Consider the following 22,688-nt stretch of genomic DNA (forward strand, 5'->3'; position numbering starts at 1 on the left):
AAGAGACCATCATGGATCCTACAGGGCAGGGAGGAAGCAGTGGGGCAGAGAGTAAAATTCAACACAGGTACTTCAGTAAACCTCCATGAAACCAAGAGGCAACATGGAGCTAGGCAATTCTGGTTTTAAACCCCCGGAGACCAGGCCACTTACTGGCCCTGTAACTTAGGCAAGCCGCTTTACACTGCATATGCCTCAGTTTCCTTATCTGCCAAAAAGGGTTTGCAATTTTCCCTATCTCATTGAATAGGATTAAATGAGTAATGAAAACAAGCATTTAGCTTAGTGCCTGGCACAGAAAACCACTCAGTAGATGGTATCGGTCATGATTAAGAACTGTGCACACTATTCAGAAGCTAAGCCAGTGCCAACATATAGGAGAGAAGCCTCTTCTCCACTCTTCTAACGAATACCGGTTTGGGGAGCTTTGTCACCTCAAAGGTCCCTCATTGCAACAGGGAAGTGAGATGAGCAAATGGGGCCCAGGGGAAGAGAAAAAGGAAGCACCCAGGTTTGGATGTCATTAGAATGGAAGGTCCCCGAGGGTGCTTGTCTTACTCAGAGCTGTACCTTGATATTTAGCAATGAAGATAACATCCCAGAGACTTGCAAAGTACTTGTTAGATAAATGAGTGCAGTGCCTAGGAGATGATTTAATGGAAGTCTGAGAACCATGTATATAAGCACATGTAAAAGCCATCTTACATACTTAGGAGGCACTTTGCAGGGGAGTGTTGGGTGGCAGCAAATGGGCTAAAGAGTCAGTGAAATGTCCCCTCGCTTATCCATTCACTGAATATCAATGATAGGCTGGGCAGTATGGATTATTACAGTTAACGTTGTTATATCCACCAGATCTGGGGAAACCTAGGTTACACAGAGATTTTCCCTAAGGACATTTCTTTCAGTTCATAATATACTATATTTTATTTTTTCCCCCAGTTTTCATTGCAAAATTTTCAAACCTACAGAAATATTAAAAGAACAGTACAATGAATACTCATATATATTCAATCTAGATTCACCAATTGTTAACACTTTGCCAATTTGCTCTCTATATGTAGATAGATGTGTAGATGTACACAGATAAACAAACATATACATATATATAATAGGTAGTGGGGTTTTGGGTTAACCCATTTGAAACTCAGTTTCAACTATCACGACACTTACCCTGAACACTTCAGCATGTGACTTCTAGGAATAAATATGTTCTCCCACATGATCACAAAACCACTTAAAACCCCTAAGAAAATTAGTAATATCACAAAAACAACATCCAATATTCAGTCAATAGTCAATCAAATATTGGGGGTTGGCATACTTTCATTAGCCATGGTCCTAAAGAACCACTAATAGGGGAACAGGAGGCCCAGCTGTCTTTTCATTTTTTTTTACTCCTAATAGGGAATTTACTGGAAGGAAGCAAAAGCTCACAGCATCAATGGGAGGTCAGGGGATCAGACGTGGAAAACAGTCCAGAAACCTGGGCAGCTCTGGAGAACCAGGGGGCAGGACATACAACAGTGTTCTTTTAGCAGAAAAGTCTGGAAAGCAAAATGCTGCTGCCCACCCCCCTAAAACCACTAATGAATTCAGCCAGTCCCTCTTCACCTTATTACTTGATATTCAAAACCCCTAATGGAAGCAACCTCTCTGCTGAGCCTAGCTCTTGTCCTGAGCAATGGCTGCTGCAAGGAGGCAAGGGGAGAGAGGATCTGAATGTTTAGGAAGGTGGGGCACCGCTTCTGCCGAGATAAAATACAGTATGAAAGTCCCCAGACTTGGGAGGGGTGGTGGTTGGAGTCTGGTCAGCTGACAAAGACCATTACTCACCCCTCTTCCTCCTACTGTGGTTCCCTCCAATCTCTTCTCCTCAACTCAATCTTTACTACACCTGTGGTAGCCCCACCCCTGAACTTGAAACATGCTTTCTTCAGGTTTGGGTCCATGACAGTTCTTAACACCTAAACAATGATTTGAGTTAATAAAGTCATTCAAACTTTTCTTGTTCATGAGCGTCTCCGGAGTGGTAGGCAGGGGAGGAGCACAGTGAGTGCTTAAGGAATGTTGCATGAGTGCTGAGCCCCTGACTTAGGTGCTCTATGGCTCCTCTGAGAGCTCAATCAATATCTGACATGGATTAGCATTTCCTGTGTACCAGGAGCTATCCCAGTCCCTTCATTTTACCCCGCCAGTGACTCCCCAAAGGAAGTACTCTTTGAGCTTGATTTTCAGGTGAGGAAACCTGCCCACAAGCTAAAATAAAGTAACAGAATAAGAATTCCAGCACAGCTCTCTGACTCCACGGCCTCTGATTAAAACTTCTCCTAACCCACCTTTCCTAACTGGTGATGATGGCTGCCTGTGGGTTTCTATTTTTCATCAGCTTCAGGCAGGACTGATCTTGGAGGTTTCTAGAATGGTAGAAACCTCTCAGAGCTAGTAGAAGACTCAAAGATCATCTAATTCTACAAATGGATTTTGCAGACATGGACACTGAGATCCAATGGGTGCTATGAAGGTCACAGTGCTGGCTATTAGAACATTCCATTTATTCCACACCTTTCCCTGGGAAGTCAGGTTGTGAAAACGTTTCATTGCACCAATAACTCTAGTTAAGATGTATATCTCACTAAAACTATTAACCTTGAAAATAAGTTGCAAATGAAGCCACAATTCATAAATGTGTTCCTTCTCTTTCTTGGTCAACTTGATCTTTAGGTCTGACTGACGTATGGCCAGCCCCCGCGTTTGCTTCTAGTGTATGAACAACTACAGTAATTACAACAACAATGGTTTTTCATCTCAGATATGTAAACCATAATCAATTTATCAATCATCAGAAAGCCTCTTTGAGATTACTTCAGTGGCTAATTTTATTATCCATTTATGGACTGAGAAGCTATAATAAAAGTATAGTGACATGCCCAAGGTCACACAACAAATTAAAGACAAAATCCAAGACTCCTAATTCATTCTTTCATGCTTACAGGCATCTATCCTCCTGCCAGTTAAAATGAAGAACATTCGGATCATGGAGCATATTTTATCAGGTTAGCATTTACATACCCTAATAACATTTTTTTTGGTAAAACAATAGGTTTCTTAGGCTTAAAATTTAAACAGCCAATTTATTCCTCTTTATTATGGATATGTCATGTGCTCATTTCCTTACATTCTATCCTCAAGTTCATTTTCTTTTTAATTAGGCACAGAAGCTCAGTAACAAATGATAGAAGCTTAGATAACTAGGAATAAGAGGGGAGATGAACAGGCAGCCTGAAGTTTAAGGAGAATGATTTTAAGGGACTTGGGCTGAGCCACAGGAAGAATGGCTTCCTCCTCCAGCAAGGATCTCCGCCTCTCCCTTTTTTCCTTCCTTCTATTCTTCCTTCTAGTCACAGAGGGATTCTATGAACTGCTGGCTTCTTTAGTGTGTTTATTTCAAGGGAAGTGAGAGGCATGGAGGAAAGAACCTTGGCTGGGCAAGTTACCTAAGTTCTTGGGGCTTCAGTGTCTCCAGCTGTAAGATGACGGGACGCGATGTTATCAGGGGTCCTTCCGGGTCGGCCAATCCAAGATTCTACCTCCTTTCATTTCTTCTTGACATCTGCTTATATTCATGCTTTACAAGAAAGACGTATTTTATACATGTCAGTAAAGATTTTTTGCCTGTGTATTTATTTGAATTTTCCATGAAACTAAATCTTTGTTCAATGACCCATGATTTATTTTATATTCACTAGTTTATCTCTTTCTTTACCCCTCTTGCTCATGGAATTCTAGCAGCCTAGGGAGTCCAACAAACTTTAAGACTTTTCTCAGATGCCTAAATTGTACCTTGATTGTACTAGATATTTTCAAATATGGCTTTTTAATATGAAATAATAGAAAAGTCAAACTAGCTTCCTCCAAGGTTATCATCAACCACTTGGTCATGTTCCAGACTCAGTTTCCCTCCAAGAGTATTCTTACAAATTCCACAACCAAATTTCCTTCTTTCAGATTAGGACTATTGCCTCTTGCAAGCACAGTCATGTAAGTGCCACACATAAGCACTTTCTAGTGATCCTCTATCAGCTGTGTAATAACGGATTTTTTTTCTAAAGAGGAATTATAGAAAGCAACTTCCTTGTAATTAATCCATGATGCAAAATTAAGAATGGCTCAACCAAAATCTCATGCTTTTGTATAGTTCTAGGAGCAGATCTTGTCTAGATTGCTCTAAATAATTCATCTGGGGTGCAAAAATATTCCATCCAGGCTGTTAATTACTCCAAACTCCTGCTGTTCTCTACTCCCTCACCTGGTAGGCTAACATTTCTGGGTTCCTTTCAAGTGACCTTTTAAAGGATTACTGTGAAACCATAGGCTTTTACATAAAAATCTGCATGGAACACATCTACTTAATGTTCAAAATCTGCCTAACACACTGATGCTATGTTTATCGTAGAAACAGAATTAATATTAAAACAATGCTCACTTCAGTAAGCATTAATTACTTTATAGTTTTTATTATTAAATAATGACAACCATGTGATCATTCTTGATTATTTCTACAAGCTTTTTGCTTTTTCATTCTGGCACATCTAAAAACAACTCTACATCTTTAAACAATGATGCTTCTGCTGAATTTTGCAAGGGACCTAATTGTCTAGGAACAGGTAAAATACATCAACCACTTCTGTGTTTTATGTAAGCTAGAGGCCCAGAGCTGAAGGGTTTAGGCTTTATTCTTTAATCTATTTTAGGATCACATTACCTAGCACAGAGAGCTAACCATCTCTATCTTAAAACATTACAGCTATTGAATTGCTCTCAGCCATGCGACAGGACAGAGATTAGAAAATGAAAAAGAATCGCCTGTCCTGTTGAAAGGACGGGGAAATTTGTAAACGACTGTTTACAGAAGGCAGTGCACTTTCAAATCAGACAAACTTGTTCTTTGTTCCAAAGATTCAAGAGCAGCTCATACTTCTAAAACAGTGCATCGAGTTAGTTCCTGGAATCAAAAGAACGCACTAGCATTACATTTATGAATTGCATTATTAAATCTAAAGGAAACCAAGGGCAGACCTTGTCGTTCACTGTCCTAGATTCCCTTCTTCCCTGGTTCATATTCCATGGAGCTGCTGGAGGGGAAAATAACTCAGCCTTACTCCCCCTTTGTTTTTCTTTCAGTACAAATGAAGTGAAGGGCGGTCCTGGCAGCCCCATGAGGCAGGCGGACACGGCCAGTCTGCACAGTGTAATAGAGCTTCTGTAATGTTGTAAAAAGCAGGCCTGAACTAAATGGTTCTGACAAGGTTAACTACCCAATCCAGGTGGGACTTGTTTTTCCATGCGTGACAGAACAGGTTGGAATTTCACTTCAGTTTACTAACCCATTGTATATATTGAGGTATTTCTTGGAAAAGGACACCTAATCTTTCACAGTACTTTTTCTCAAAGCAGCTTCATACAAATTTACGTTATTCTCACTGGTATTTTTTCCTTTAAAGTTTTTTTTTGGATTATAAATATTATATGTATTAAAGAGAGATCATTGTGAAATAGTTTCGACAGCTACAGAGAAGAAAATAAAAATTGCCTCTATTATTTTCATACAGAAATAACCATGGCTGGCCCTTGGATTTTTTTTTCCTGTATTCATTGTAATTGACTTAGACCTTCAGGTTTTCTTCATTTTAGCTTCAAAGTATCCTTTTGAAGTAAGCAGGTCAGGAATTATGTCCATTTCGCTGATGGGGAAGCTGAGGCCAATGACCTCAGTTCAGAGGTCCAGGTAAAATTAGCCTCAGCCCCCAAGCTGGCCCCACCCTGGCCATGCAGGGGCCCTCCTGCTGCTCTCCTTCACAGGTCAGCCCAACGGCTCAATTGGCTCCGGAGCCAGGGCCCTGCTCCCCAGACAGGGAGGAGTTTCTTTCCCACCATTACAATTAGGGTCACTTCTCATTATTTGTAGACTTCCTGCTTGCCCATTTGACTGCTGGCTAAAATTTACTATAACCCCCAAATCAATACTCCCTGCCCTTGTACTGGGGGACTGGCACAGAGCAGCAATGGATTTGAAGTGCCCTTTGCACACATTCTTGGTGAAGTCAGACAAGGTGACACTCTACCTTCATGTTTCAGCTCCCAGGCTGGAAACAAGTGTCCTTTTAGTGGTCTATTTAGTGCCACCTCTTTTGCATTTTTGTGCTTTTATTGGTGATTTTGCTATTTAAAATATCCCCCCGTCATTGGTTGAAGAGCCCTTTAGCATTCCTAAGCACAGAGAAGACGCATGCTTTAAATATGGAGTCTATAAGCATGAGTTGTACAGCTGTTGCCTGTAAGTTCACATAGAAAACAAGTTACAGATCGATCTACTGGTGAAAATGTTGTTACCAGAAACTCATAGGAATGTAACCGTGTATTACACCTATTAGCAATGGTTCAGTATTCACTAATTCAAAGTTTACAGTGACTTACAAATAAGTAGAATCGACTATATCATTGTGGTGGTGGTGTTACTGCTTCAGAATAAATGCTGTAGCCTCTCGCAAAATTCCAGCTTACTTTTTAGGCTTATCGGAGAGTATCTGAACTTTAGTCTATACCTCTTCCTGCCACGAATGCTGGGGGCCGCTTACTACCTCAAGAGCATGTCCGGCCCTTGCCAGCAATCAATCCTGGTTCCCAAGCCTGACACCTGTTAACTGAAGTGTCCCTGTCTCATGCCTGGTTCTCTGGAAGCACCAGCACAGCCCATCTGCAAGTTAGGACAGAGTTGCTTCTGGTTTTGCCTAGAGAATGTTAATGTCAGGGGCCTGGAAGCCTGGTCATTAATCCTACTTTCATCATTGCACCTTTCAGGAGATCTAGGGTCACCCACCCAGGAAGTTCTTGGTGTCCTGCTTTGACACCCCACCCCTTAGGCAGATATACAGATTAGACCTCAATGCCCTTTGTTCTTTGAGAGACAAATGACTCAATACTAAGGAAAAAAATATATTTTATGCACAACTCTAAGAATTTCAGTACAGTTAAACATAAATCAGAACATAGATGGCTATGCTTACCCTTTAAAGAAACCTTAGTTTCAAATAAAAAAACTCACCTGATGAAATGTCTAATGAAAGGGGGAAAGTACTCAGATGAGAATGTTTTTTTCTTCCAGGAAAGACTAGAACTTTTTTTTTTTCTGAGAAATTCTAAATGGGACTGATGACAGGCATTAACATATAATGAAGTAATTCAGTTGGTTATAAATAGATGTTTTGTTTTTATTTCACGTGAATTGCAGTTTCATGATAAGGATGGTCATGTTACAAACTCAAATAACCATCATTAGTGAAAGATAATTTCTTAATCAGTCTAAAAAAACAAGAGCAAACTAATTTGGAAGTAAATTATAGTCTTCTTGATACTTGTGTTAATGAAGATAGTCATTTATGTTTAAAAACATATACCTTTATTATAACCATCAGTACTAAAATGACCAGATCCCTATGTGAAATGCAAAAGATGTGAAAATCAAACACTTGCAGGAAACCAAATTATCCAGTTTACAGATTCTAACCACTACTCTGATGAAGTCAAGAGAAGGTTGCTCAATCAAGAAAATCAATGAATCGTCATTACATATGGATGATGTCAATCTCAACTACATTAACAAATAGGCAAATGATAATCACACATAAATATATATATTTTTTAATCCCCCAGATTGGCAAAAATTGTCATTCAAGAGTTTGACAACATGCTCTGACAGTAAGGCCTTCTCTGGCCCTTCTCTCTCACTCTGACAGTGAGAATTAGGTTTCTCATACCTTCCTGGGGGTGTGCAATAGAGTAAGTTGGCAATACCTAACAAAACTACAGTTGTATTTGCTACCTCATCCACAGAAATCCCAGTTCTGGGGATGTATTATACACGTGTGCCAATACACATAGGCAATGACATATGTTCAAGGTTCCTTGCCGCCTCATTTCTTGAAAGAGCAAAAAATGGGGAGAAGCCATGATTCTAATAGGGGAATGAGTTAACACATGATGGTATCTCTGTGCAATAAAGTACTATGCAGATATAAAAAAGAGCTATGCTACACCATGGATGAACCTTGAAAACATTATGCTACATAAAAGAAGCCCACAAAAGACCGCATACTGTATGATTCCATTTGTGTGAAATGTCCAGAATAGGCAAATGTGTGGAGACATAAAGTAGACTAGTGGTTCCCTTAGGCAAGGATGGGACAAGATGACAGTTAATAGTCTTTTGGAGGTAATAAAAATATTAGAAAATTGGTAATGGGTGAGAGATGTAAACTCTGTGAATATACTAAAAGCCATTGAATTGTACACTTCAAATGGGTGAATCAACTGGTATGTGAATTATACCTCAATAAAGCTGTTTTAAAAAAAGAACAAGGATATTCTCTTTATATGGATATGGAAAGATCTCTAGGATATATTAAATAAAAGTGCAAAGGACAGAGCAGTCAACTTGTTATGCAACACTTTGAGTAGGTAAGGCAGAAAATAAAAACGTGTCCCTTTTGTTTACACATAAAGAAATGCTGGGAGGTTATACGTGAAATTAATCAAAGTTCCTACCTAGGGTAGAAGCAGTAGAGAGGGTTTAGATGGAGCCAAAGTGCCCATGTATTTGTCATTGAACTCCTTGGCCATGGATATTAATTTGACATGATTTGTTCAGCCAACATACACACTCAGCATTGCATTTCAATCTTGGGATCGTATTTTAAATTATGCAGATGTATAACCCATTATTTTTCTTAGGCAGCTAGCTTTATCAAACTGCACTGATCATGTGCCTATTTGTTCTAATAGGAAATCTGCAGTGGTGGTAAAGTCACAGCCAGAAATAAGCAAACAGCCATGCTGGACATGAGCAAAATGGTCAACTGGATTCATCATGGGTTCCCGAGAGCCAAAGAGGGGAGCACTCAGCCTCCCTTCTGACTCCTGGACCTCTGGCCAAGGAGCCCCTCGCAGCAGCGCAGTGAGGATCCTGGGCACCCAGAGGCCTGCCAGTGTGACCAGGAAGTGTCACACTGGGGACAAGTGTCACAGGAAATCCATTCACCTGCAGACAGTGCTTTGAAGATGAAGTGGCAGCTGTCAAGTTCTGCGTGCTGTCAACCTTAAAAAGGAGAGTTATAATTTATGGATTTCAAAACATCAATACAAGCTCAGCTCTTTCAACTGATTCTAATCTGCCTTCACCACAGAGACAGATGAAACCCTAGCAGTATATACCGTCAGGCCTAATAGCCAGCAGGGGCAGAGGGAGCGAGGCACTGCCGCCTCCGACGCACCAGCTAACAAGGGCTAGTCCGTGGTTAACGTGGCACTGTGGTTCATGAAGTACGTCTCAGCATTATTTTTGTGTGTGTCTCCCTAGATGTTCCATTGGATTCTCTGTCTTCAAAAACACTAACTCCAACTAATGTCAAAGCAGGTCATTCCTCTTAGGCCACAGCTCAGTCCGTAAATTAACCAGTTACTGCACTGTGTATAGATCAGGGAAAAACAAATTCAGAAGAAACAATTCTGGTAAGAATGGTGGAAAATCCTGTTAAATTGGTGACTAAGAAAAAGAGCATTCTTTCCCAAGATAAATTGTTACTAGTAATAACATCCTTTATACTTAAAAAATGCATCATGAGTGCCAGAAAACTAACTATATAAAATCAACCCTCATGTTAAAGATGCTTGTACCCTGCTTAACTTCATTAGGCGAGGGAAAAGCAGCCCTAAAACAAAGACACTGTTGTCATTCTTAATTTATTCTTTCAATTTAAACAAACTACACCCCAGGGTCTCAGAAGAATGCACCACTCTTAGTTTAGGGAAAATGAGCATTAATTCTGTCTTTGTGTCTTTTATGTTACCATGTCCAAATTATCGTTCTGCCTATGTTCACCCCAAATATCATAATACGGGCCATAATCTGAGACTTGCAAAACAATTATGGTGATACATTTATTCCAGATAAAATTGACATGAAAAAATATTAAATGAAAAGGAACATTGCAAAGACTGTATGTATGATGCTACTTTTTAAAAGTATGATTTTTGTTATGTTTAGAAAAAAAGACAAGAAATATGATATCAATTTTGATATTTGATATCAAAGTCTTAACAGTGATTACCTCTGGGGAGTAAAGGTAATTTAACTTTTTATTGCACTTCTCTATATTTTTATAGCTAGCATAATTTTTCTATAGTCTTAAGAAAGAAATAGTAGAGCTGTTCTATTTTAGCATACAGATATGAAATCTAAAATAAAAAAAAATGTGGGCTGATATAAACATCCAGTAAATCAGAAGACAGTCTTGAGAAGAAGTCATGATTTCTAATACTAATGGTCTTAATACAAAAACTGAATTTCTCTTTCAATTCCTCTCCATCAAAATGGGTAGTCATACATAGAATGAAATTTAACAGCCAGGCATGGCACACTGATGACTGCTTTCTTGTTATTTCTAAAGAGTGGTTTCAAGAAATCACTTTATAGTGTAAGTAACTGACAATGGGAAATTCTTAAAATAAAAAAATAAAATAAAACCTGAGAGCCCTTCTCAGGATTTTTTCCTTCACATTTGCAATAATGCAACAAAGTTTCCTAATGTTTTCAATTTCCTAATTGTATATTAAAATCTTAGTACTGTGTCTTCCAGAACATTAGCATTCCCTTAGAAAAACCTGATTGTTTTCTCAAGTAAAGGAAAATAGAGTTTATCCCAAGATCTTTTTTTATAGTAACAGTAACAATAGTTTCATCTCCTTGGTTAATGTACTTATTCTACATTAACTTCCTAGGATTCTAGGAAAATAGATAGGTAAAACAAAGAAATTTTTAGGGCTTAGGGGGGCATGTTTACTGAATTAAAATTAATTTTGGAGTGGCTATGATTTAAAGGCAGCAAGAACATAATGTCTAATAATTTGTGTTTTGCCTAAAATATAACAATGCCACATTTTTATAGATACAGAATAACAATTCGTCAGTTGATAATGCACCATTCGGTCATTTGGGCAGTAGGTGCTCAGTGCCTACTTTATGCACGGCCCTGGGGAGAGAGTGATGGTCAAAACTCTTCCAGTATTCCCTGTCTCTGAAGCAGGCCATTCACAGGCTGTCTGGTACAACTCCCTTTCCTGTAACGGGCTGGGACGTGGCCCTGAGAAGTCTGCATTACCAGTCTCCCAGTCGAAGGCATAGAGGCAGAGAGGGAAACCTCACGGAGGGTCCTGTGCCCAAGCACCACCTGCAGAGAAGCTCTGCGCTGGGAGGAGGGCCCCTCATGCTGGGCCTGACTGGCAGCTCTATTCCCATTCACTTGAGCACATTCCCGCCCATAGGAAGCCCAAGGAGTTTTGGAGTGGAGAGGTACTAACTTCACTCCCACCCTCCTAACTGTTACCAGTGACAGCCTCTCTGCTGTATTTATGGTGTTTAACTTTGCTCCCAATAAATCAAAGATTTTACGAGGGCCAAGACTGTGCCTTAAAGTCCCATGTATTCCCCTAAAGGGCTTACTTGGTACATGGCTTCCACATAGCAATGTTTGTCTATATGATTGGCCCTCTTTCAGGAAGATAAAAGCCACATGTCAAGCTTGATTAGCCCAGTTGGTGAGTTAAGGGGCAGAGTCGTGTGCATACGTCTAAACAGACTTCTATTCCAGCCCCACGGGAGTTGACTTCCTGTGCACTGAATTACACTTGACCTCCTCTGTGCCCCGCTTACCACCCCAACTCACACCAGGGCTAAGAAAACAGAAACAAGGCAAATTTCCAGGTTAGGTCCTTCGTAACCAGCTTATTGTACCCTTCAAGATATAATATTTATTATTTATCATTTCACCTTAAATAAACTTCTGAGCCCTGCTTTGAGTGATAATAGCTAATTTCTCATACTGAATGCAGTAAAACCTTTCAGAAAATAATCACAAATTAACAAAAATTGCCTGCAGGTAATGACCTATATAAGCCCTCCCTATGAAGAATTCAATCCTTTGGTATAACAATTTGATTTCCAAAATTACATTTGTGTCATCAGGCAATAAAATGAAAACATTTTAATGAACTAATCCTTAAATCATTCTAAGATATAGCAGTATGGTTATCTGAATTTAGAACTGCAGTTGCCTGAATACTGTGGCTGAACAGAATTTTTCAACAGACAGCAACTTGCAGACAACTTCAAGAGGGAACTAACTACTCAAAGATGTCCTGGCAATATGCATAGCTTTCCTTTTGAGAACTTACTTTAGGGTGCTTGGTACCACTGAATTTGAAAGGCTTTTGTGAGCCTTTGAACCTAGGATGAATGCCAGCAGGCTTTATTAGGCCACAGGCCTATCCTGACTGACACTTAAATCCCACCTCACACTAAGGGCTGCTGGGACTGAGGTTCAAACTGGTTCAGAATCTGAGAGGTTCCCACCGTAGGGCCTGGCACCTTACAAGTATTCTCCAATCAAGTGGTGGTCAGTTCAGACAGGAGCAAAACTATCCGGCTAAGGAAGACTTTGACCCAATGAACCACACCCTGGGCTGCCCCTACACCTCCAGAGTTGAATGTGGACCCCAAAGCCCCCCATGACCCACGTGCAAGTAGAGACAGATGCAACACTGAGTCCCTGTCAACACCTCAAGGTTACCTCTCAGTGTAGCAGTTAAAAGACGTTTGCAGGGCAGTAGATTTTTAGGCTGGAATCTTCATGGGACCCAGGAGAATATCAACACAGCCCCATTCTTTAAATGTCTGGAAAATCAGAATGATAAAAAAAGAAAAGGATGAGTTACATGTCTGTTTAAGACTCTGCACAGAAACAAAACATTTACTGTGTTTTAGTCACCGGACTTAAAAATCAGCCATTAATCATCCTCTGTCCGAGCCTCAGTCTTCTGGTCTTTAAGAATTATAATTATTTTAAAGCAAATAATGGCAGTGATAAACAGGCAGACACTTGGTCACTAAATAACTAAGTGTAGTTTATTTTTTTAACAAGGCCAAAAGACTGCTAGCTTTTAGAGCTTTCAAATAATTCCTTTCAAAAGCAGTATTAGGACAATACCTTGTGGAAGGCAGACACTAAGTTCCAAAGGAAGAAAGACTTAAATAAGAGCCTTGACCTTCTGGAGCCAAAGAAGATAAGCCACAGGAAAGATTATCTGGGGGCAGGAGGGAGTCTGGGGGAAAGATGGTGACCCTTTTATACTTATTCAAGGTAGCATTACCTTGAGCAAATGTCATCTACATTTCCTTGCTGAGGGTTCAGAGACATTGGCAGCAGTCACAGAAATCCATCCTAATGAGATTAAGCACTCTTGAAAACAATCTCTGAAGCAAGGACCCTAGGCAGTCTTTCCTTTAATGTCAGGTATAGGAACTGCTTGTCAGGTTCCTGTTTTAAATCTTTGTCAGTTTCCAAGAAAAAAAAAAACAAAACAGGAAAAAGCCGCCATCTTTTGAGAGCAGATTTCAAGAGCTGAGGTTCACCTGCAGTGTTCCAGGTGCCACACAGGAGGCTCCCTGGGGCAGGATTACAGGGCATTGTCGAGCAGGGCAATGTCCCTCTAGTCCTGCAGTTCAAGCCACTGCCCCTCAGTGCCCCAGGGGACAAGCACAGCAGGGAGCCAAGGGCCACCTCCCAGGGGCACTGCTAGCACCCTGAGGCCAGCGCCCAGGCCTGTTCTTAGCACTGCTGGACATGCACACCCAGTTGAGTGTAGCACAGAGGCTGTGCTCGGTAAATATTTGTTCAGTAACAAAAGAGGGAACGTCAGCCCCTGGGCAGCCTGGAACCACTTCTGAGGCTTCTGGCTCAGGACCTGGGCTGCCTTTTCCAGATGTCCGCTAATCTCCACCTTCCCCAGAGCAACTCCCAGGCCTGACATTGGTGTAAAGCACACCTCACTGTGGGTGATCTGGCATCAACTCTTTTCTGTCCCTAGGCAGTTTTCCAATATGGCAAAACTGATGTCTTCACTGTCATTTCATTTATGTGCAAAAAAAAAGTGGTCAGGACCTCACCTTAGACTGAGAATTGGGAGTCATGGATGGATGCTTTTTAGGGAGGGGAAGGCTCTCCAGAGACGTCACCAAGAGGCAGTCTGTCATTACATGCTCTTGTCAAGAAGTGCCTGGAATTTGAACATGATATCTAACTCAGAAGAGCATACACAACATTTAGTGTATATAAAACAAAGGGCAGCTAAGAAAACGGCTTTTCATTTCTCAGAGTGCTAAGTATCCTTTGGACTTATCCTCAGAGCAAAGTTCTGCCTGTACTACAAATATTGATTCTAGTAACTATAAGTACAACAGGATATAGGACCGAACACCATGCACAATGGAGCTTTGCTCTAAGAAATGGACTATGCACCCAGGTAATGTGATAGCATTTGAATGTGACAGCAAATTCCCCAAAACCAGAGCGTGTCCTTTTTCCTCTGGACAAGGTGACATTTGGGGGAAGGGTTGTAGGCTTGGGGATGAGCGAGGCCGCCTTTTCATCTTCAATGAAAGTGAGTGCCTTGAACTTGGATTAATTCCAGATTGTTTGTAGATATCACTGAGTGACTGTTGGATGAAGAGTTTTATGTAACGTCCCACAGGTACTCTGAGCCCTGACAGTCCAGAGAACAGGAATGCTCTTAAGCCATAAATGTCAAAAAGTAAAGGTTGCTTATTTAAGTACATGCTAACACAGCTCTAAATCACAGGCAAATAGAAAAGGGAGAACAGGAAAAGGGGACTATGAAAGCAAGAAAAAAAATGAGGAAGAAAGAATGAGGGGCACTTAGACTAGAGAGAGCAGTTTACTGGGAGGGGGGTAAAGGCCTAGGAAGGAAAGCATTAGCAGCTGAAATAGGAGTAGGTCAAAGAGAAGATTTAGCTCGGTAGCTGAGTGCTCAGAAAGTGTGGTACTTGGGGCTTGGTTCTCCATGGTGATCATCAGCCTGGAGTCCCAGCTCCAAGGTCAGACCAGAGGAACGTGTGATCTGTGCCATGAGCAGAAGGAGCACACGCCTGAGGTAGACCAACCGTGGAGGGCAGCCTAAGGAAGGAGACAAAGGACCCCAGAGACCCAGATATACTTTTGGGAAAGACAGCTTGGGTCCCACGCCAAGACCCTGATTCAGGAACTCCGTGATACTGTCAGCTGTGAGCCAGAGGAGAAGGGGGAGGAAGATGGGGAAGAGGAAGAGGAAGAGGCTTTACTTTGGAAATAAAGAGAAAAAGGAGGGCTTCCTAAAAGTGATGCAGCAGTTCTTACCATGGGTTCACATTTTTCACACATGGGGATTCTTGCCCACTACTTAGAAATCTTTCTTGGGACGGCAGTAGATTTTTAAGAGAGATGCCCAGCCACCTCTCTGTTCCATGGGTGACCTGCTCTCCCGCCCCTGCTCAGACTTGCCAGACTTCCTTGCCTTCCTAATCCTTCCAACATCCTCACGCCATCTTCATTGACTTGACATGTTCCTTCCAAACAGTCGTTCCTTATTTACATTTGCGTATCTCCAGGGGAACCTTGTGCAGGATCCACACATTCCCTGCACAGACAACTCTATACTCGGACAAGGAGGAGGGACTGTAACCAACCAGAAAAATCCTCCAGTCCAAGCCAAGAGTCTTACTTTTTGGCCATTTGATCTGCTGTGAGAGGTGGGCAGAGTGATCTGTGAGGGAAGGAGCAAGTGCTTAGAAACTCCTCTTTTCAGATGCTGAGACAGCATTTGACCTTGATTCTACTCCTTTTCAGAAAGAGCCTGTGACAAATTGAATTCTTGCAGATAGAAGTTGGGAGCATTAGGGAACTGCCTTGAATTGGCTGACTTGTTAAAGACTTGGCAAACATTTCCACAGACGACAAATGGAAATGTGCACAGTGGTAGCACACAGTGTCCAGGCACCATGTTCCCAGTCAAAGGCAAAGGTTTTGTTCTGCATAATTCAGCTTGAATGAGGCAACAGGCTAAGGCCCCAACTGTCCTACTTACAAAGAGGAGAGGAAAGGCCTGGGCCTGAACAAAGAGAAAGGGCGGTCCTCACCAAGGCCTGGCCACATTTCCGTTCAAATCATGTCCCTGTTTAGAAATATTCATGAGGAAATTCATTGTCTCTATTTTAAAATTTCACATGAAAAACAGAACCAAGGACCACCAACAATAGCATCCACTCCGCTATCAGTTGTAGGGAAGTATTTCTAAAGTTATTTCCTTCTAATAGTATAGAAAGAAAATATGAGCTTTCATTTGCACAGAATGGGAGAGAAAATGAAACCAGGATTCTGTAAGACTGACTTTGAGATTTGAATACAGTATACTTCATTAATTTGGAAAAAAAAATGTGCTAATCTAATTTTTAAAGCCCAATAAAAAAATGTTACAGAAATAGTCTGGGGAGTAGGGGTTTGCTTTTGATGATGTCCAGGTTTAGTACAAGTCAAGGGTTTCTCTCCTTTTCTTTGATAATTAGATCAAGGAGAGTCGATTATTTGTAAGTAAAACTGGTTTTTCTTAATTCTGGAGGTCAAAGCTTCAACATAGGAATTTTGGGAGGACACAGTCCTGCCCACAACAGGAGGAAACCCCTGCGTGTTTGTCTGATTTATACCAATTCAGTAATCTAAACACTCCCATTAGACAGCTGCCGAGTCCCTTTGGGCTTTTTGCACTTCTCCTGTTCCTCTCCCAAGGGCCTGTGTGTGGGTGTGGGTGTGTGTTTTAACATGACTCTGTGGGCGGAGTCGGGCCCATGCTGGGTCTCTGCTGGGTCCACACTGATCTCTCTGCAGAGGCCTTGACTGGTCCCCTCCCCAGTGTGGTTGAGAGCTGAGATGGGCCTGAGCCCATCTTGCGTTTGGCAGTGATTTATTGGTTCCTCCAGTTGGCGTCTGTGGTCCTGGTGTCCCTGGTCATGGGATCACTACCTGTGCTGGCCCAGGCCTCTGCTGGTCCACCTGCACACTCAGAAGGTCCACATCTGCTCTTGCAGGCATGCAGGAAAGTCTGGTTTCCCTGCCACTTGAAGGCTTTAGGGGACCAGAAGCTGGGCTTGCATTGCATCTGGCCCCCAGACTCTCTGCGCACATCCATCCCCCGAGAACAGGGCCATGTTAGATGGCACCAAGCCTACCAAACTGCAGCTCCGTCCCCCGGAGATGCACGCTGTGCCACATCTGTGGAAGCAGATCACAAGTCCTGCTCTTCTCCAGCTTCCCTAGATCTAGCTGGGGGGTTGTCTCTCTCTCTCTCTCTCTCTTTATCTCTTCACTTTCATACACACACACACAAGTTGGGAGCTGGAGGTGAGAATCCTTATCTTGACTTCTCTGCTCTTCTTTCTCTCACTTCCTCTACTTGCAAAAGATGGTTTTCATTCCTCTCCTTTATTATATCCTCCCAGCCTTCAAAGGGAAAGGGGCTTCTTTTTCACTTGTAAGGCAGAAACTCAACTGTCCTAAATGCAACTCTGCCCAAGTGAGAAACGAAGAGTGAAGAGCACTACCATGGCCCCTGAATCTTTTGAGGAAAGAAATGGTCTGATTTTTAAAAAACAGAGAATTTGTATCAGATCAAAAGGAAGAATGTTGGAACCAATGATCAAAATTGTGAGAATGGAGATAGAGAATGTTCCAGGAAAAAAATCACTCTCGATGAGAAAGAAGGAAATAAGAACAGCAAAAGAACAAACAATCCTCTCACTGAATAAAGGATGAACACGTGTGTGAGCCAGAAGAGCTATAGGAGGACGTGGCATTCCAAAATCAGGAGACACTTTGTTTAATTAATATTGGACGATGCCCTGAATTACTTGGCTTCCTGTTAGTTTAATCATAAAAATGAAACAGGATACAGAATGTTCTGAAGACTTTATTATTCAGATTAAGTATTTATCTAGGCTGCGAGCCTCTTTATCAGTAGCTTTCAAACATTTTTTACCCTGACCCACAGTAAGGAATATATTTTACATCAAAATCTGCCATACCCACACATCTACACACACACATACACACAAATAAAAGCTTCACATTACCTTTAAGCAGTGCGCTCTGACATATTCTTCCTAGTCTATTTTATTTTTTTCCATTTCTCATTTTTTAAATGCTGTTAGAGACCCACTAAATTTGTTTCATGATTCACTAATGAGCTGCAGTTCACAGGCTGAAGTATATTTATTAAATGGCTTGTTATGCAATGTCCTGATTTCTGATGCCACACCTGCTAAGTGCTGCTACTGAGAAATTGTAGACCTGGGTTACAAAGGAAGCTTTCTTCAGCTCAGACCCACAAGCAGAGTTCCTGGAATGTGAACCAAACTTCCCAGCTATGTCTCCAGTAGTTTTCTCCCATCTCTTAGGGGGATACGGTTCCTGTCCGTCTTCCAAACTGCCTGGGAAACCAGTGCTCTTGGCAAAGCAGGACGCGTCCTCAGGATGACAGCTCCCTCCTCACCCATCTTCCTTTGGTGGTGTGGCCCTTCGACGCTAGCAACACACCGGATGGTGTCTGCCTCCAGCCTGTGGTTGCAGCTGACCTTGGCTCTGGTCCAGTCCAGCAGATGCCCTCTCTCCTGGTTCCACTGCTGACCTTGGCATCCCTGCTTGGGCACCTCCACCACCTCGTGGAGGGGGTGTTGCAGATCCTGTTCTGGGGCCACTATCCACCATGTCTCCAAGCTTATGCCAGAGACCCCTCAGTCGCCAGCCAACCAGACTGTACAAGTCCAGCTGCACAAAAATGGATACACCATCCTCAGAGGAAGCCATTCAACCCAGGGCAGGGCTGGCTTGGACTGGACTGGGGGGCCTTCGCTCTAAAGCACTGGAGCTGAGACAGGCCCTCAGCAGCCTTCCTCATGTCCCAAGGCAGAGCAATGACCACAGACCTCCACTTGCATAGTCCCCTGTTTTTCCAGGAGATTCCTCATCCCCAGTAGTTTCCAAATGCCATTCTCTCTCCATCCTGGTGGTGGGGAGACGTTGACCTAAATGTGTGGGGCTATCAGAAATCTCCAAACCCCTCTTCTCAGGCTGTGGGCCAAAGAGCATAAGCCCTAGTGTGCCAGAGCAGGGAGCATTCGAAACAAGCATGGATCTGGGTATAAAACAGTGGCTATTGGTTACAAAACTATATTAAAATTGCTATATAAAACTCACAAACAAACTCATCCTTCCTTACCATGGCAGTGTTGAGAGGTTCCAGTGTCCAATAAACTCTTGGCTCAAAGTTAGAGGTTTGGTTCTACACACATGTAAGGGAGTGTGTCAGCATTCTTTATATACTATCACCTACATACTGAGTACTCTTAGAAAGATACTTATTGGTTAAATATGGAAAATTTTAAGAACATTAACTTAGCTCATGGACTAAAAAAATCTTAAGGTTGGAGGGATGCTACTATTCATCCAATCCACTTTCATTAGTATTTGTATTCCAATTTCCTGGAGTAGTTAGGAATGCATTTGGTTGCAAATAACAGAAAATCTGACTGTCATGGCTTAAACAAACAAGGGTGTATTATTCTTACACAGCAAGTTATCTGGCGGTAAGCATTTGCTGGCCTTGGTTTAGTAGTTCAGTGATGTCAGAACTGATTCTCCCCAACTCTCTTGGCCTTTTCCTCATTGTTTCAAGTCTCTGCACCTCTGAGCATCACATCTACGTTCAAGGCAGAGTAGAGGGAGGAGGCGGCTTTATCAGGAACTTAAGGAAAGCTCACCCAAATGCCCCAGCGGGGAACTTCTCCAAGGTCTGAGGTACTCTAACTTCAGATCTGGATTATCTATTCACCTCCAAGAAAAGTGAGGTGTGGTTAAGGAGGAAAAAAGTAAAAGATGGATATCAAGGACACAATTGCCAAGTGATAGCCAGATTTCTTCAGCCAAAGCCATTCATCCTTGCTTGAACATCTTTGTCCTATTTTTGGTAACTCTAAAAAGCTCTTTTTATTTCAAACCAGAATCTGCTTGCCTGTAACTTGTTCCTGTGGCCGCTGGGTCTGCCCTGTGGGACTATGCAGACAAATCTGAGTACTTCTTATTGGTGACAGCCTTGCAAATGTTTGGAGACAGCTGTCCAGTCTCCCCTAAGTCTCCTCTTATCCACATGAAACATGTCCAGCTGGGCCCTCACATGACATGATTTCAAGTGTTCTTACCATGCGGTTTGCTTTTCTCTGTTTCTGTTTATTGATATTTCTATTAGACTACTTGCCCCAAGTGACATCATTGGTCAAGGGGTGGCCTGAGCCAAGCCGGGCAATCAATTATGTCTGCTATTCTGGATTATCACTAAGGAAGCTCACGTTTGCGTTATCTTGTATTCACTTCCTACTGGTGATTCAGCCAACTGAAGACCACAAATCTTTTCCATCCTCTCATCTTCCTTTACTTACATATTTGGTCTAGGAATCCTAGAGCAGGTTTTTATATATTAGTAGCGTATTTTATGGTGTTTAGTTTGGCTTGTATTTCTAGTTCATTGAGCTCTTTTCAGATTTCAGTCCTGTTGTCCAGGGCAACAGTTATTCCTCTCAGAATCACAGTATCTGCTAATGAGACAAATGTGTGCTTTTCTTAACTCCCTAGAAATCCCCAGAAAGTATTTTCAACAAGAATGTCAGGGTAGACTCTTTCAACCTGCCAACAGTGACTCCTTTCTAAAATGCAGCTGATCACCATTTAGTTAGGGTCCTTCAACATGTTAGGGATTACCTCATGATTATTCAGCCTACATTTCACCTTTGGTCCTACGGATGTTAGAACAACCTCTTTCAACTACTTTGCAAAACTTCCCATCTACAGGAGCTGTCTCCTGATCAAATAACTTAGAAAATGTGGGAGAAGTTTTCCCAATGAATCCATACTAGTTTCTAGAGAACACTAATTTCCCTTCTGAGATCTTCAAATTAACCTTTACATATTCTAGTCTGGGTCATGTTGCCTTTCATATACTGGATATACGAAATACGGTGCAAAATTGGGAGCTGAATCACAATCACTAAGAAATTGCACATTAAACCAGGGGTTAGCACAAAGGCAAAAATTATGTGTAATTAAAGTTATCTTTAACGATGCCTTAAGTGACTCAAAAAGTATAGCATACATGGTGTACCATGCACAGTCTTGCACAGTAATTTTTTTTTGCATCAAAGCTTGAGAACCACTGAGCTAAAATAAAGAAAGTTACAAAAGGAATCACATCATGGAACATTTAAAACATTTTGTCAAATCCACGTCTAGCAGTGATGAGGGAGGGTTGGAGAAATCTAGGCTGGCCTGCCTGTCAGTAAGGTTTTGTTTTAAAATGAGACCTTTATAACCTTAATATGCAGTAATAGATTTCAGATTTTTTTTTTGGAAGGAGGATAGAAAGTTATTATCTATGAGAATAACTTATACAGGGTCTGACACTTAGTAGATTTGAATCTAAGTCTTTCTTGATTAAATATATATATACACACACACACAGACACACACTCTTCTCTGACAGGTTGGATAAAGATCTTGGCTGCTGACACCTTATTTTTCCACAACAGCTCGTGTCTTTCGTAACCTTGTACATTGATCCTCCGATGATCCCTTACTGTAAGCTGGTCCTTGTGATTAGTTCCTATAATAATGAAATTGTGTAGTTGCAAGGTGGTCTATGTTTTGAGATGGCAGTTAGCTGGCATGACTGACTTCATCATTTATCAGTCATGTGAACTTGGGCTGAACTTACTTCCCTATCTTCAGATAAGGTTATAATAACTGCTTCAATGATTTAAGTCACAAATGTAAAGCACACAGCCCAAAGTAGATTCAGAGTCTTTGTTATACGTCAAAGTCATATTTCAGAAAAAGAGTTTTATTTCAAGAAGAGTTATAATGGGAAATTATTTTTATAAGAATTAGTGTAGGTAACCAGAAGCCTAGCATTCAGTTCTTTGTACCCATTAACATTGCCTTCAACCACATTAATAGTTTAAAATAAATTACATATATAATAAAAAGTAATTAAATCTTTTGCATAATCATTTTTTCTTTAAAAGTTGATTTGGTATAGTAGTTTCCTATATGTCAAAGTATACTATGCCATGACAAAATATCAAAAACTAGGTGGTTGAAAGTAACAGAATTTTGTTGTCTCACAGTTCAGGAGGTCGTAAGTCTGAAATCAAGATATGGGCAGAGCCATGCTTTTCCTGTGCATTCCTTGGCTTGTAAACACTTTGCCGCAAGTTACATGGGTTTTTTTCTCTCTGCGTCTCCACATCTCTTCCCTCACTATGTGACCTCCCATTCTGAGGTTCTGCGGGCTAGCACTTCAACACATCTTTTGGAGGAACAAAATCCAACCCATAACACTGGACTTGAGCAAAGAATTACGGAGCCATACTGGCTGTTTGAGCAAAGAAAGCGATCATAGACTCTAACTTTGATAGGTGGCAGTGGAAAGAAGGGGAGGGTGGAAACGCAGGATTTTCCATACCCACTCCTGCGGCCACGCATTTGTAGAAGGACACAGAAATGCACATGGAAAATGAAAAGCGGCAGTTTGTTTAATGCCTTAACCTCTTGCTATTTTTTAACCTTTTCATAGTAAAGAAGACTTCCCAAAGTCTACTGCTTTTCATTATGAGTCTCAGTGTTCAGAATAAGTAGCAAGAT

The sequence above is a fragment of the Manis pentadactyla genome, chromosome 6, assembly GCF_030020395.1.
Source record: "Manis pentadactyla isolate mManPen7 chromosome 6, mManPen7.hap1, whole genome shotgun sequence".
Classification (NCBI taxonomy): domain Eukaryota; kingdom Metazoa; phylum Chordata; class Mammalia; order Pholidota; family Manidae; genus Manis; species Manis pentadactyla.